Source organism: Myodes glareolus, chromosome 4 (assembly GCF_982192425.1).
Source record: "Myodes glareolus chromosome 4, mMyoGla1.1, whole genome shotgun sequence".
In the NCBI taxonomy this organism is placed as follows: domain Eukaryota; kingdom Metazoa; phylum Chordata; class Mammalia; order Rodentia; family Cricetidae; genus Myodes; species Myodes glareolus.
In genome coordinates, this window is record NC_142029.1 from 31,351,579 (window position 1) to 31,369,609 (window position 18,031).

The following is an 18,031-nucleotide window of genomic DNA, read 5'->3' on the forward strand; positions in this document are numbered from 1 at the left end:
AATCATTCGGGCTTCATCACCCATCTACAGAGCAGTGGTCTTGCACTTGGATTCTCTGGAAAACTCTGACAGGAGACGTGCTGGGGCTGGGATATGACTTAACTGGCAGAATTCTTGCTCAGCATTCGTGAAGCCCTGGGTTTGAGCCACAACACAGGTGGTGGCATGTTCTGCTACGCCAGCAGCCAGGAGGTGCAGACAGGAGTGCCGGAAGTTCAAGTACATTCTCTGCTCTGTAGTAAGTCTGAGACTGGCCTGGGCTACGTGAGTCCATCCTGAAGGAGAGAGGGTAGAATTACTGAGGAATTGAAATCTGAACATTTGGGCTCGATCCAAACCCAAACTCACTCATTCATAACCCCTGAGGACAGATGCAGGCTCAGTCTTAAATGCTCTATGATTTCAATCTGCACTGAGGGTATTGCAAGCCTCTACCCTAAACACTGCAGGTATTTTTTTCTTTATGTATATGTCTTGCCATGTTCACCTGTGCAATGCCAGTAGAGGACAGAGAGGGCTTGCGTGTGTGTGATCTCAGTGCCGGGAACCCTGCTGGCAGATCCCAGAGACTTACTGGCCAGCCAACCTGGCCTAATTGGGGAGCTCCAGACCTACAAGAGACTCCATCCCCAAAAAACAAGTTAGGTGGTACCTGAGGAATGACACCTGGGGTTGATCTCTGGCCTACACACACACACACACACACACACACACAGATGCATGCAAACAAACACACATGAACACCCATACCAAAATATCCACGCAATATCATATTCTATTATTAAGTAATTAAGAAACATACACATGTATTAGAAACAAAGGATCTGATTGGCCTAGAATTGCAATTTTGACTTCCCAAGAAGCTGAGTACGCAGAACATGTGCAATATGGGGCATCCATGGATGGGAAGGAGGCACGCCGGGCTCAGCGCAGCCTCAGTGAAGGCCTCAGGCCATCTCTGTGGGAGCCCCGAAGTCGAGCAGCCTCTCAGAGCTGGCTCTGTCTGGGTGTTCGTTCTTCCACATCACTGGATGTAAGCTGACCCCCAGTGAGAGAGCACCCAGGAACAAGGGTAGTTATCTGGAGGCAGCTGGCAGTAACAGCACTTACAGCACAGGGGAGGTTAGTCCTCAGACCTAAGCCACCCAGGGTTTCCATATTGACACTCCATATTGGTTGTTGACGCAGTCCTGTGTGGTTTCGTTTAGTAAATTCTGCTCCTTTTTGACCTAGAATCAGTGAATCATATGATCTACTTGCCAGAAAAAGCTAATTCTGATCTGGGCTAGCACTTCCAAGCTCCTCTCTCTGAACCGCCCTAAGCTTTTGGAGACGAGGTTAGAGGTTAATCTGCTCCCTCCAGCTCCCATCGCTGCTGTCAGTGTTTTGTTAGATGGCAGTGTGGTCCACTGGCTTGACATGCGGACCCTCAAATCTAGCATTATCACCTCATGGGTGAGTAGGCATAGACAATGCTAAATCTGCGATCTTTCTTTGCAACTCTAAACTGACAACAACCACGCTACCTGGCTAGAGGGTAAAATTAGATAATAAAGATGGAGTGCTGGTAGCAGGTAGTAAAACCAGTAAACATGGGTCTTTATTTGCTAAGACTGAGTTTAGAAGTATAGGATGTTATCAAGAGGAACTTGTACCTTTTCTGGGGTAAGGGTGGAGCTTCCAGCTCTGGCTAGTCTGAAAATACTTTGAATTTATACAACTAAGTTTCTAAAATAGTAATTGATGGTAGATTTTATGTGAGTTGAAATGAGTGGTAATTCCCTCTAGCCTGTGAGGGTGCTTTCATGGGAGCTGAAGGTAGCAGAAGTCGGTCCAGGTAATTTAAGGAATGGCACCTTCTCCATAACATACAGTTGACAGGTGAAGTGGCAGGAGATCACCCAGAAGGTCTGACCATGAGTGGATGCATGTAGCCTTACTGAACACAGATTCTCAAAGCATAGCCCCCTCCTGGGAATATGCCACCAGGGGTTTCTTAGCTAGAGAGATGTCAGTACCTGGTTTCAGGTTTTGAATGGGCAAGCTCACTCTCCAGTTAAGAGCTAATGCAGATGCTAAAGTTGAAAGCCATGCTACTGACCATCCTGAACATCTTCAGTCTGCTAAGAATTATGGGAAATTGCTCTGCCTGTGCTCTGGAAACAAAGCCCACAGCCTGCAGGACACCACAGCGCGGTGGTTCAAATGGGAATGTCCCACATTGGCTCACATATTTAACCCTTGAACCCTAGTCGATGGTGCTGTCTGGGGAGGTTTAGGTGGTGCGGCCTTGCTGGAGGAGGTGCATCACCGGGGAGGATTTGCACATTTCTCCCTCATTTCCGTTTTGTTCTGTGCTTGAGGTTTAGATGTGATCTATCGGCTTCCTGCCACCACGCCGCTCTGCCATGATGGACGACACATCTCTCTGGACTCACAAACCTAATCAAATATTTCTTCCATGAGTTGGTTTTGGTTGAAGCGTTCTACCAGAGCAACAGGAAAGTAGCTAGTATACACTGTCTTGACTCTTTTTAGCTCATGGTGGAGACATGCTCAGAAGGATGAGTCCTTTCTAAATGTCACAGCTGACTGAAGTACACGGGGCCCACTGCACAAGAACTGGCAGAGATGTAAAAATGACACGAATGTTGTCTTCATGTCTTCTTGCATAGCATTCATTCGGCAGCCTACAGCTCAAGAGAATTTCTATTGTCTTGTTTAAGTTATATATTACTAATTACATCCTAGCCCTTTGAATCGTACCAAATAAAAAGTAGATTTCATAGAGCCACAGCAGCCATGAGAGGGATCTGGACCACACAGCAGCCGTGAGCGGGACGCTGATGGATCTGGACCTTCTGGAAAGAGTCTACCATTGTAGATGCCACTGAGGACACAAGGGTCATGGGTGTTCTTTTGCTGGAAAGAGACAACTTACAACTTGAAAAGGCCACTTACAAAAGAAAACACTTAATTGGGGTCTTGCTTGCCACTGTGACAGGTGGCAAGCTGGCACGCAGGTGCCACTGTGACAGGAAGCGTGGTGGCAGGCTGGCACGCAGGTGCTAGAGCAGTAACTAAGAGTTCACATCTGAGCTGTAAGTTCAAACAGAGCGTGAGACTGGGCCTGGCATGAGCTTGTGAAACCTCAAAGCCCAACCCCAGTTGCGCACCTTCTCCAACAAGGCCAGAGCGCCTACTCCTCCCTGAGCCGTCACCAACTGTTTATGTATGAGCCTATGGGAGCCACTCTCCGTCAACCCGTCACATCGGGGCAAGGTTTAAAACAAAATCAATGGGATTTTTTTTAGAAGCTAACTTTCAGTCCTCATGTGGGACTTTGAGAGATTTAAGACTTTAGGGGAGGAAGTGACTTCAGATGTGGAGGAAATGGCAAGAGAACTAGACGTGGAGAAATAGAAGGGATGGGCTCAAGGCAAGGTCACCACCAAATGTTTGGGAAGAACTGTGCTCCTGAACAGGCAAAGGGAGTGGTTTACCTGGGGCAGAGTCACCTTCCGAAGATGCTGTGAACTCTGATAAGAGAGTGTTTAGAACCACACAAACAACCCCCTCAAATAAATTAATTAAATTTAAAAAGTCATGGAGGTGCATGCCAGCACTCAGGAGGCAGAGGCAGGTGGATTTCTCAGTTTGAGGTCATCCTGGTCTATAGAGCGAGTTCCAGAACAGCCAGGGATACCTAGAGAAACCCTGTCTTGGAAAATAAAAAAAAAGAAAAAACAAAACAAAAGCAACAAAATAGAACCATACACACTTAGTTGATCAAACATCAGTAGCTTTGTGAAAACAGACTCCATCTTTGAAGATGAGTTTAAGATGCTGCCAGGTAGTACATGCCACAGAGGACTGGTTTATGAAAGGAAGATAGCTCTCCTTACTGTTTGGTTCTAAGAAATTGCCATTGACATCCCAGCCTTCATGTCTGTAGCCGTCAACATTAAGACAAGACTGTCCACCATCAAAAAGAAACAATGTGGTAAAAGTGCAGATGATAGCACATTTTTATTTAATAAAGTGTGTGTGTGAGAGTTTAAATCAGGGGCTACTGTATACCCCTGGATGATCTAGAACTCACACTGTGGACCAAGATGACCGTGAACTCAGAGATCCGCCTGCCTCTGTCTCCTGAGTGCTGGGATTAAAGGTGTGCACCACCATGCCATGCTGGTGTTGCATGCAAGGGAGTCGTATTAGACATGGAGCATGAATGACTGGGATCTCCTCTAGGAAGCAAAGCTGAGAGCGGCTTACTGATGATACCCGTCTGTTGTGGAATATTATTTTAAGGTGTGTTACATTTGTCTATGCTATGGAACATTTGTTTTAATGATGCAAAAATGTGTTAATTCTTTTATGTTGCATTTGTTTAACTCTGTGAAGCTGGGTTACTTTGTCTAAAACACCTGACTAGGCTAATAAAAAGCTGAACGAACAATAGCAAGGTAGGAGGAAGGTAGACAGGGATGGCAGGCAGAGAGAATAAACAGGAGGAGAGAGATCTGGGAAGAAAAGATCAAAGAGCAAGAAAAAAAGGGGCTAGACACCCAGCCAGACATGGAATGAGAAGGAAAGAAAAGATATACAGAAATAGAGAAAGGTAAAAACCCAGAGGCAAAAGATAGATGGGATAATTTAAGTGAATAATGAAATCATCCGTGTTTAATTTTCATACACTTTTATACCCCAATACAAAAGATAAAGAAGGCATCAAAAGACTTCTTTAACATGATACAAAGGACAACTCTAAACGGTTATTATATATATATATATATATATATAATTATATATATAATTGCTTGAACACTTTGAGATATCAAGTCATCAGTATTACATTGTTTAGGCCATGAAGCTACCCTAGACCAAGTATCCTGAAGGCAGTCTCTCCCCAGGCAACCACACATTACAGGAGAAGGAACAGGAGTATGTTTGCATATCCTGACCATCTGTCAGGATGGAATCAGGCTCACATTTTTGGGCCTTCACAGAGTGCGGGGTGTGAAAGCATGAGGCCCTGAGTTCAAATCCCTGGCACCTCATAAAAGTTGGGCACAGTTGTTTGTGTCTGGAACCCCTGCACTGAGGAGCCCAGATATTGATCTCGAGAGTTTACTGGTCGTCTAGCCTCGCCTAGACAGGAAGCCTGCAGCTTGGTCAGAGAATGGTAAAGGAAGATATCGGATATCCTACTCTGGCCTCCACTTGTGTGTGGAGTGACAGCTACTTGCACACTCACACTCATGAACAATCCACACAGCGCACACACAGACAACACAGAAAAGCAAAGAATAAGGAAAACATAGTAAGGTAGGCTTAGGAGGACTGACCTCCTGGGGCACCCGTAGCCCCGAGCACTGGAGAAACTGGTGAGGAATTGCAGGAGGCTACCGTATAGCTTCTTACAGACCTCTCAAGCGCCTTCCCAGGTCTGGAACACGGTGTCTCTACAGTCGCTGTTTCAACAGAAAGATCTGAGGACTTGTTGTCACCATTTATCTACCAGGCCCAACTCCTTGCCTGGAACTCCTTGCCAACATGTTAATTTACAAATTTTAAAAACAGTGTTGAACTTAAATGAACGCAAGTTGGTGTAGATTACATTCTGCCGGCTGAGTCTCATTTTCTTCTGTGATGGGGCTGCTAAAGGGCAGCCACGGCGGAATTAATTGCTTGAGGCTCAGAAACCCAATTAATCTGTGAGCTGACTTTTATTTCAAAGAACGTTAGTGCTCGAAGAGGCCTCAAGGATCACATAGCTCAGCCTCTTCATTTCAGAGAGGAGGAAGCAGATGTCAGAAAGGTTAAATGACTTGTTGAAGGTCAAAGCTACTTCTACCCTTGCCGCTGTTCCCTGCAAGTTGATTCAGCATTGCATCCTAGGGCCCTTGTGAGTGTCTGTCTGAGTTCCATTGTGAAATACTGCTGAATGTCTTTGTTGTTATTGTTTTTAATTTCATAAGACAAGATCTTACTATGTAGCTCTGGCTGGCCTTGGAACTCTCTATATAGACCAGGCTGGATTCAAACTCACAGAGATTTGCTGTCTTGGCCTCCCTAGCACATGGACTAACCGTGTGCACCCCGACACCTGGCTAAGACTCAGTCCTTGTGTGACAGCCTTCCAGAAAAGTCATCTGGGATTATCTCATGCTGCTTTGCAAAGGTTCAAGCCTCCATTTTCAAATTCTGAAGGCTTTTCCATACTACCTGTGCAGGCAGGGCCACAAGAGGGGAGAGGCGAGACAGTGGAGGTTATCTTATTTGCACAGCCGAAAGGAAACTCTGGGCACAGAAAAATGCCTGAATGCGGACTCCTAGAGAAACAGGGGTCGTGGTGTCTCAGCCTGGTGACACATTGCAGGCTGCGCTGTCCCCCAGGGATCCCACCTTCCTGCTTGTGTGCTGTGAGCAGAGCAAACTTGCCCACGTAGTTGTGTCAGAGAGACGTCCAGTGAGGCATCAGTGACAACGGAGGTGACACATGAGACTAGTAGAGGAGAGGCAGCTGGACCCAGGAGAGCATGGTGGCCATCCGCGCCGGCACCGCAGTCACACTACGCTAAGAACCCGATAGCCACTTTCCTTCAGAAAGTTCTGTCTGGAGCCCCTTGGATTCATTGCCACGCCCACGTGGAGACCAGTATCCCCCTGAGGATTGCCAGTCCATGCCCAAACCACCAGTGCCCCTAAATGGGAGCCTCTACCAGGAAACCACGAATGGGGACTTCCTGGTGGCCCGGCAGAGACTTTTTCAGGCTTGTACTTTGTACTGAGACTCCTCCTTTGTTTCTTCCCATCTCCTGTGTGTGTGACAGGTGTCAGCACTTGCATTATGCTGAAGGCACTTCCTGCCTTCCCCTGCTTTTTCTCGCTCTTTATCCCCCACAGGCCTAGGTTAAGAGTACTTGCTGTTCTTACAGAGAACCAGAGTTCAGTTCCCAGCACCCACGTGTATGGCTCACAACCATCTGTAATTCCAGTTCCAGGGGATCTGATGCCCTCTTCTGGCCTTTGCAGGTACTGCGCACATAAGCACATGCCATACACAGACGCATACTAAAATAGTAAACACATCAGATATGTAGCAAGAAGCCCAACGATACAATATTTGAGTTCTAAGGCTCACTAAAACATCTCAGGAAATGATGCCTCACTTACAAGGTTGGACACACTTCGTTATTTTCTGCTATGATCCTCATTCTGGAAATCCCTGGGCTCCGGGAAGGATTATGAACTGAAGAGACTGGTGTGTGCCATTGGCTCGTTCTTTCCCTGTGAATGAGCTTGCTCCATGTAAAGTGGGTGAGTTTGTTCTGATGAGTAAAGTAGTCAGTATATATAAAGTGACCAGCAGGCAGTACACAGTAAATGCTAAGGTAGCATGCTAGCTTTCTAATGACCAGACATCATCCCCTCATTTCTGCACAGGTCTTGACACCTGGTACTGCCATCCTATTCTTGTTTGTTGCTGTAGTTAGTTAACTTGGCCCCTCTCCCCAATGGTGGAAGTCGGTGCTGGGTCTGAAGGCGTAAACAGCTGGTGTCAATGTTTTTCTTGCCTCTGTGCTCTTGGCAAGCTTGGTACCTTCCAGTCCCCTCAGTGAGGGCCACTTTTCCTATCTGCCCTTCTTCCCAGAGAGTGATAGCATCCTTCTCTTCCCAAGGACCTCAGAGCTGAGTGGCCAGCCAGCCTCGCTTCCCATAAAAGTGTTCACCCTGGCTTCCCAGGTCACTGCTCCAAGGCCTGTTCCTCTGGCCCTGTAGCTGCATGTTTTAGCATAGCGCTCATCTACCGCAACTATCTTAACTGGCCCCTGAGTATTTGCTTCTTTCTCATTTTTGCTAAGTAACAAATTCCACAATAAATAAAAATTTACGCTAACTAGTTTAAATTTTTTGATTAGGTTAATTTTTCCATAAGAGAAAAATGTCATAAATAGATCAAATTTTTCTTTATTCAGGTGTTAGCTTTGAAAGAAAAAAGAAAGTATATACAACATCCATATTTTTAACCTTTAAGGATTTTCCCATCACTTGGGAGGCAGAGGCGGGAGGATCTCTGTGCGTTCTAGGCCAGCCAGGGCTACACAGTGAGCCACGAGGGGAGGGGCTTGAAGAATATGCACAATCTGAGGTGAGCACTTCTGCCTTTAACAATAGATTAATCATACCATGCCCCCCTTCCCCCCACTGCTTCAGTCTCTGAGCACAGTGCAGTGAGTCCTGCGGCATCCGGCACTGGACTGCACGGGCCATAGCCTGGGTATGGACATGAGGGAGGGATGGGCCCATCCTAGTGGTCCGACTCGCTTGGAGCTTTTCAGCTCCCTTGTCTGCATCTGTTCTGTCTTCACTCTGTGTCTTTCCTCTGTGGCTTTGAATATACAAAGAGAGAGAGCTGAAGCAGTTGTCTGGATAGCTGAAGCAGTTGTCTGGATCAAGGACATTTTTCTCAGTTGCCTGGTATTTTAAATGAAAGTGACTTTTCACAGAATTACTCAGCTAAATTTATATTCCCATCCGTGGGAGACCAGGACTCTGTCTGGTGTTCCCAGGTCCCAGCAATCCTGTCATTCACTTCTAATCATAGGATTCGTTTTAAAATTGTGTATGTGTGTGAGTGAGTGGGCATGCATGTACACCCACGTATGCAGGTGCCCATGTACGTAAAAAGAAAGTGTTGAATTTCTTGGAGCTGGGGTTGCAAGAGGTTGTGAACTGCCTTACGTGGGTGCTGGGGATCCAACCCACGTTCTCTGCGAGAGCTGTAAGTACTCCTAACTACTGAGCCATCTCTCCAGACCCCAGTTATAGTTTAAAGTCAACAATCCCCATGTTTTTGTCTATTGTTTTGTAGACAAGATCCCTATGTAATCCTGGCTGAGCTGGAATTTACTGTGGAGACCAGATTGGTCCCAAAGCCCCTCGTTGTCTTGTAGACTTGGTGCGAAAGCATAGAGGTAGAGAGAGAAGGTCACTAATGACAGATAAAGTCCTCTCACCCTCCAAGCAAATGGTTAGTGCTGGGTCACAGCATCGTTAGGTGACCAAACTGATCTCCACAGACCGTGGCTTTAGTACTCAGGAGCAGAGTGAAGTAGCGGTGTTCGATGTGGGAGAGCTGGTTCAGCCCAAACCAATCAGAAAGTTGTCACTTTGTCACTGCAGCTTGGAGACAAAGTATGAAAGGAAGTTATGTACCACGAAGCCATTAAGTGAGAATTTGCCACAAGGCACGATGGTAATGCGCGAACATTATGAAGTACAAAATCTGCGCAAACACATTATATTTTAAACACTTCATCCATTTAACAAATTTTGTATGCTCTTCAGCTAAATAAGATGAATTGAGAATTCAGGAGGCAGCGCCTCGCTGGCAGGCTCTTCCTAAAGGCGTCCATTAATATAAATCAGCAGCAGCAATTTGGTTTGATCATTTATTTGCAAGAATCATTAAGGTTTATTAGCATAATTATTCCCTGTGGGATTTCATGTCGAGGAAATGAAAAATGGCATTATCAATATTGAGAAGATAAGTGTGTGATGTTCGGAGCGCTTTACCCATCCTCTGCAGGTGGGGGTCCAGATGCAGCAAATTAGATCATTTTGGGGCATTTTTCTGAATGAAAGAGAGTTGTTTGATTCTAATTGCATCGTTTGAGAAAGCAATGCAACTTCGGAAATAATTTCTACTGTGTAGTACCAACTTGTAGTGAGAACCTAGCGGATGCTTGAACTCAGACCTGTGACTCTGCCGTGTGCAACCCTGCTGCGCTGTGACTATCGGGAAGAGTTGATTGGCATGATCTACTATTTGTTATTGGGGAAATCTCTGCAGTAGCCGAGACCTTTCATGAAGGTTTGTAGGTGAAAAGCTATTTTCCTGACAAAGACAAACCAAAACTTATTGTTAAGGCAGGGAGAACATAAGTATTTTTTTTTATGTTTATGGACTTTGTTTTTATTTTTTCTTTTTTACTTGTTTTTATTGAGCTATATATTTTTCTCTACTCTCTTCCTCCCCACTCCCCTTCAATCCTCTTCCATGGTCCTCATGCTCCTAATTTACTCAGGAGATCCTGTTTTTTTTCCTACTTCCCATATAGATTAGATCTTAGGGTCCTCATTGTTGTCTAGGTTCTCTGGGATCATGAATTGTAGACTGGTTTTCTTTGTTCTATGTTTAAAAACCACTTATGAGTAAGTACATATTGTAACATGAGGGCCAGCTTGTTGGGGTTTCTGTCCCACCCGGTACCCCACAGTCGGCAAACCCCAAGGAAAATCACGCACAAGATTCCATAAGATTATAAACCGATTGGCCCTTAGCTCTGGCTTCTTATTAGCCCTTGTAACTTATATTAACCCATTATTCTGATCTATGTTAGGCATATGGCTTGGTACCTTTTTCAGTTGGGCAGGTTACATGTTGCCTCTTCGGTGGTCTGCGCAGGAATGGCAGAGGAAGCTTCCTGCTTTCCAGAATTCTCTTGTTCTCATTGCATCACCTCTACTTCCTGTCTGGTTTTTCCGCCTATTCTTCCTGCCTGGCCAATCAGCGTTTTATTAAAATACATGATTGACAGAATACAGATAATTCTCCCGCACCAACATATGGTAATTGTCTTTCCGGGTCTGGGTTACCTCACTCAATATGATGTTTTCTAGATCCAACCATTTGCCTGCAAATTTCAAGATGTCATCTTTTTTCCTTTGTGTAGTACTCCACTGTGTAAATGTACCACATTTTCCTTATCCACTCTTCAGTCGAGGAACATTTCGGCTGTTTCCAGGTTTTGGCTATGACAAACCAAGCTGTTATAAACATAGTTCAGTATATGTCCTTGTGGCACAATTGAGCATCCTTTGAATATATACCCAAAAGTGGTTATTGCTGGGCCTTGAGGTGGATCATTTCCTAATTTTCTGAGAAACCATCATACTGCTATCCAAAGCAACTGTACCAGTTTGCACTCCTATCAACAATGCAGGAGTGTTCCCTTTTCCCACATCCTCTCCAGCATAAGTTGTCATCAGTGTTTTTGATCTTGGCCTTTCTTACAGGTATCAGATGGAATTTCAGAGTTGTTTTGATTTGCATTTCTCTGATGGCTAAGGATGTTGAACATTTCCTTCAGTGTCTTTCAATCATTTTAGATTCATCTGATGAGGGTTCTCTGTTTAGGTCTGTATCCTTTTTTTTTTTTTTTTTTTTTGGTTTTTCGAGACAGGGTTTCTCTATAGTTTTGGAGCCTGTCCTGGAACTAGCTCTTGTAGACCAGATTGACCTTGAACTCACAAAGATCCACCTGCCTCTGCCTCCCGATTAAAGGCGTGCACCACCACCGCCTGGCTTCTGCATCCCATTTTTTTTTATTGGAATTTGTTCTTTTTATGACCAATTTCTTTTGTTCTTTGCATACTTTGGAGATCAGACCTCTGTCCGATGTGGGGTTGGTGAAGATATATTCTATAGGCTGCCGTTTTGTCTTGTTGACTGTGTTCTTTGCTTTACAGAAGCTTTTCAGTTTCAGGAGGTCCCATTTATTAATTGTTTCTCTCAGTGTCTGTGCTACTGGGATTGTATTTAGGAAGTGGTCTCCTGTGCCAATGCATTCAAGTGTACTTTCCACTTTCTCTTCTATAAGGTTCAGTGTGACAGGCTTTATGTTGAGGTCTTTGATCCATTTGGACTTGAGTTTTGTGCATGGTGATAGATATAGATCTATTTTCATTCTTCTACATGTTGATATCCAGTTATGCCAGTACCCTTTGTTGAATATGCTTTCTTTTTTCTATTTAATATTTTTTGGCTTCTTTGTCAAAACTCAGGTGTTTGTAGGTGAATTGATATCCAGGTATTCCATTTATTTCCATAACCTTTTAATAATAAACATCATTATAACCATAATTTACCACTAGAAATTATCTTTAAATGTAATAACTACTTTTTCTTTTTATTTGTGTGTGTGTATATATATGTATGTATGTGTGTGAGTATGTGTGTCGTTGCACACATGTGGAGGTCAAAGGACAACTTAAAGAACTCCATTCTTTCCTTCTCCCATGTACATCACCAGGGAAAGCAAACTAAGATCATCTGACTTGGCAGCACGTGTCTTTACTGGTGAGCCATCTTACCTGTCCAGTAACTGTTTTTCATGGTAAATAATGACTTCTTATTCCGGGATAAAAAGAAATGAGCTCTCAAGCAACCATAAAGTTTAGAACATCTTTCATATTATTAAGGGAAAGAAGTCAGTTGGAAAGGCTACATACTCTTGATTCAAATGACGTCATCCTGGAAAAGGCCAGCAGTAGACAAGATAGAAAGACAAGCAGTTTCCAGGGCTTCAGCAGCAGGGAGGGAGAGAGACTGAGTAGATGGAGCACAGAAGAATTAGATGCTAGTGATTCTATCACTCATGATTGGCGCTAGAATTTGACCTGTATTGCCTTGGTCCCATCCAGGAGACCAATGCCAACCTAAGGCCAGGCTCTAGCCTTGATTATCAATCATGTACCAGTAACGGTTTATTAATTATAAGATTGATAATGTTAACATATGGTAGGAGAAACTCTGTGAGCCTTGGGTCACAGGGGGCTCACACACATACCTCCCACTCTCTTGTTAACCCCAAACTGCTCCACAACAGCCCACAAACTTGAGAAAGTGTAATCATTGTTTAGACCTCTTCCCAGTTTCTCTTCTTGGATGGTTCAGCTATGCCTTCAATCCTCCTGTAACACCCAGACATGTTAAGAAGTCAGCAGCCGTGACTAAGATCCCTTTGCGAGCTGAAAGTCTTCAGTGAAACAGGTAAATACTGACGGAGGAGTACGCATTTCCCGAGAGGCTTTGCAGTGCTGCTGGGTATTAAATTCTAATCAACAGTCAAGTACATGTGTTATGCTCGCTGTCCCTAAACCTGGGCTCGTCACTATAGAGACTCTGACCCTCTGGGGAGAAGGACGCAGCAGGCTGTGTGCCTGACCCTGCCCTGCATCCTTTTACGCAGAGGGTGAACAGCAAGTTCAGAACAGAGGTATAAGATACCAGAGACTTGCGGCTCTCGACCTTGTTTGAAAGCTCGGGCTTAGCTTTGTTCACTGTTTATGGCCTTTTCCTCTCACTCTCATCTCGTGCATTCACGTGCTCTCCCAATTGCCTATGGCCTCACCTTTAGCGCTTTCTTCTTTCGCATACATGGTGTGTGTGTGTGTGTGTGTGTGTGTGTACAGGCTCTGTGAGTACAAGGGCACATGTGGAGGTCAGAGGACAGCCTCAGGTGTCAGTCCTTGCCTTCCACCTTGTTTGAGACCCTCTGTTGTGTTTTTACTGTGTGCACCAGGCCAGTTGACCCATGAACTTGTAGGGATTCTCCTGGCTCTGCCCCTTCTCCCCATAGGCGTGCTGGATTCCAGATGTTCCCTCAATGCATTTGACTTTTACGTGGGTTCAAGAGATTCAGCTCAAGTCCTCACGTGTGGGCCTTCAACAGGGGCTCACATTTGCTGCTCCCCATGTGAGCACTCTGAGGCCGCCACTTGGTCAGACCCCACTGACCTCCTGGCTTTTCTCTCTGTGACTGTAAATCCCCTCTGTGGGTCAGCTCTGTAAAAGCTCTTCTGGCTCTTCAGTTCCATAACCCTGTCTACACATGACACCCTTCCTTCATCCCACACAGGCCCTTCTTCTGAATTTTTACCTCTAATCATCCTAACATGCAGATTACCCTGTCCTAAATATATAGTCACTCTTTCAATTACATTTGTCAAGATATTTTATGCCTAAGGATCTGTACCGAGCATGTTTTGATAAATTAAGACAATTAGCAATACAGTCGAACAATTGACTATTGTGGATAGTATTCTAAAATATTATCTACATATTTTTACAAAGGGAATGTTATGGATATATTTAATTGCCTGACTAAGCTGATATCTGTGTATTGATGAGTTTAGTACTGTGTACATTTGATTAATGGACTGGTCTCTAAGTTAAAACTATTTCCCGGCCAAACTAATGCATGAGTACCATTCATATGTCTCTTTGTTCAAGTTAGCAATACACGGCACTGTGTTCCCCTTAAGTATGTGGTGACAAGATTTATACAATGTCAATTTTTAAATTTTTTAAAAATTTTCTTTGATACCCCACCCTCCTTTGCAGTCCTTTTCCTCAAATGTCAATTTTTTAAATAGACATTTATATTGGTCTGTGGACATTTCAAGGGAACAGTGGCGATTCCACTGCACACAGCCAGGATGGCAAATCATTTGTTTGACAAGAAATCGATTGAGTCTTGTTAGATAAAGGGAACTAAGAAAGCATAACTTACCTGGGCTTTGGAGAAGTCTTTTTAGAACATGTTCCTAGTAAAATCACATAGTCATCCTGGAAGCATACTACTGAAGTCAAAACCCACTGGCTGAGCAGACTCAAAGGCTGCTGACCTCCTTCTGTTGGGAGAGATGCCCCTGATGTAGGTCAGAGCTGTGTTCTTCCAGATCTAGTCTGCCTTTTGCTATAAGACAGGTGAAAATGAAAGCCGGGCGGTTGGTGGGGCAAACCTTTAAAGTCCCAGCACTCAGGAGGCAGAGGCAGGTGGATCTCTGAGTTCGCGGCCAGCATGGTCTACAAGAGCTAGTTCCAGGACAGACTTTAAAACAACACAGAAAAACCCTGCCTCACCCCACACACCCCCCAAAAAAGGAAACTGGCTTGTGGCTTCAGAATGGAAAGGAGAAAGGGGAAAGGTGAGACTGGAGTTTTCACTCTATGGACAAATAACCTTCACCAAGTTTGAGCTGAAAAACCACGTCACAGAAGTTTGTTTTTCTCAGGCGTCTCTCCCAGGAGAGGGAGCAAAAGTGGCTATATCAAATCAGGGTTGCATTGGAGTAACGGAAAGGATGGTCTAGAGGCTACGTAAATCAAGCATTTGTTTTTCTTTCCTGTGGCGTGAAGTCGGGAGTGGTTTGGACAGTGGCTGCCTGTTTCTCCAGTCTGCGTCTGGCAGTATGTGTCTGGTAGTCACCTCATGCACAGATGAACTTGGGATTTAGTTGTCACATGGTCTCATAACAGAAGCGGGCAAGCCTAGAGGGGTAGTGGCCCTGCAGTTAAGAGTAATTTTTGGCCTTCCGGAAGACCCAAGTCCAGTTCCCTGAATCCTCATCCTTGCCCATAACTCCAGCTCCGGAGGATCTGACAACTTCTTCTGACTTCCAAGGACATTCTCATACACATTCACATGTAACATGAGGGGCTGGCTTGTTGGGGTATCTATCCTGCCCGGTACCCCACAGCTGGCAAGCCCCAAAGAAAATCACACACAGGACTCCATAAGATTATAAACTGATTGGCCCATTAGCTCAGTCTTCTTATTAACTAATTCTTACATCTTACGGTAACCCATAATTCTTGTCTGTGTTCGCCATGTGGCTCAGTACCTTTTCCAGCAGTCAGCTCACATGTTGTTTCTTCGGTGATCTGGGCAGGAATGCCAGAGGAAGCTTCCTGCTTCCCAGAATACTCCCTTTCTCTTTTCTCCACCTCTACTTCCTGTCTGGTTTTCCCACCTGTACTTCCTGCCTGGCCGATCAGCATTTATTTAAAATATGATTGACAGAATACAGACAATTCTCCCACACCATTCACACACATAATTTATAATAAGTAAGTTTTGTAAAATTATCTTTTTAAAAACATGGGGGTGAGGGCGGAGAAGCTGGAAGCAGCTACTGGGCAGACAGACCCACACAGCAAAGGCTTTGTGGCTGACAGGAGCTCAAAGAAATCCTGAAAATCGAAGAAGAAATCTGAACAGATCTATCAAGGTATTTATAAACTGGGGTAAGGATCTTGAACTTTCTTTAAAGGCTCTTGGGTGCAGGGAATTCTTGTTAATGCTTTCTATATATTCCAGGACTCTGTGACAGGGCCTTTCTCCTATCAAGACTTGGCCAGGACAATAGAGATTTGTCCTCCCCCACCTTATTAGTAAACCTGCACAATCAAAAGTGTTGGTTACTGCTAGAAGGAGAAGTAGCAAGGTGGAGAGAGATACTCTGAGAGGCAGGAACACTGGGAAGGCAGACAGTGGAGGCAGGATCAGGACCACTGTGGGGTTGGGGTAGGGGGATACCTGGGAAGTAGAATGAAGGTGACCCGGGAGAATCGGAAGGCAGAAGTATGCTGAAAGTAACCATGGCAACAACATCACTCAAATCCAGCTTCACTCCTGGCTACGCTGCCTCAGCCTGTTACAGTAGCACTCTTTAGTGCCAGAGGCCTGCATATTTCCTCTGTAGCTCTGGTTTATTGTAGTCTGCTTCTGTCTCACATGTGATGTCTAACATTCAATACAAAATCATAAAACATCTGGGCGGTGGTGGTGCAGATCCCTAATCCCAGCTCAGGAGGCAAAGACAGGTGGATCTCTCTGGGAGTTCAAGACCAGCCTGGTCTACAAAGCAAGTTCCAGGACTGCCAGGCTGTTACACAGAGAAACCCTGTCTTGAAAAACCAAAAAAAAAAAAAAAAACCCCAAAAAACCCCAAACCCAAACCAAACAAACAAACAAAAAAATCCCAGTAAAACAAACAAAATGAAATTATAAAACAACAACAACAAAAAATCAAAATGTAAAAGGGTGGTGATCAACATATGAGTCAAATATCAAAATTATCAGATAGAGGAAAATTCTAATTGCAGAATGCAGGAATGATCTGGTAGAAAAGGCAGACAGTTTATATGGGAAAATGGGCAATTTCAGCTGAGAAGACAGTAAACATAAGAAAGGGTTAACTGGACTTGTCAGCTAAGAAACAAAACTGGGGACTGGAGAGAGGCAGCAGTTAAGAGCACTCGCTCTTCCAGAGGATTTGGGTTCGGTTCCTAGCACCCACATTGCAGCTCATGCCAGTCTATAATCTCCAGCTGAGGAGAGCCAGTGCCCTCTTCTGGCCTCTGAGAGCACTGCACACACATGTCACACATACACACATGCAGGCAAAATACTCATACACATAAAATAAATCTGGAAAATAAAACTAACAAAGATGAATACCTGCAGTGGCTCATCACAGGCAGAAGGCAAACACATTTGAATGCATGCATTACCTGGGAACTTTGAGACAAACCCAACAATTTAACATTTTTGGAAACATATGTATTGTGGATTACAACATATATAGAAGTAAAATGCATAACAGCAGCCAAAAGCCAAGATGACTCAGAAGCACTAGATAAGTATTGTCTTATGGTTTTTGAAGACAAATAGGTAGAATTATGTCACTTACCAGTAAAGGTTTAAGGAAGTAAGGTAAGGCAATAGTAAAAATAAAATGGAATCAGGGAAACAATAAAGAAAATGAACAAAGAAAAAATGTAAAAATAACCTTACTTTTAGTTAACTATTTTACATTCATTGTGTGTGCACATGCATGCTTATGTCTCGATGTGAGTGTGGAGGTCAGAGGACATCTCTGTGGGAGGTGGGTCTCTCCTTCTACCGTGTGGGTCCTGGGACTGAAACTCAGTTCATCAGTCTTGGTGGCCAGTGTCTTTCCCCATGAACCATTGTGTGATGGCCTATTGTGTGATGTTTTATTCTTTAGGATGTTTGAGGGGTCTACCATCCAGCTCCCATATGTACGGAGGCTTATTCTTAGTTATGAGTGCCCGGTCTCAGCTCGGCTAGTTTCCTGACAGCTTTTCTTAACTTAAATTATCCTGACTACCTTTGCCTCTGGACTTTTTCCTTTTCTTACTTCTGTACATCTTCCTTTCACTCTTACCCCGTGGCTGGGTGGGTGCCTGGCCCCTGACGTCCTCTTCCCTTTGTTCTCTCATTGCTCCTCCTCTTCCTCGTCTCTCCTATTTATGCTCTCTTTCTGCCAGCCCTGCCTATCCTTGCTCCTGCCTTGCTTTTGGCCATTCTGTTCTTTATTAGGACCACCAGGTGTTTTAGACAGGTAAAGAATCACAGTTTCACAGAGT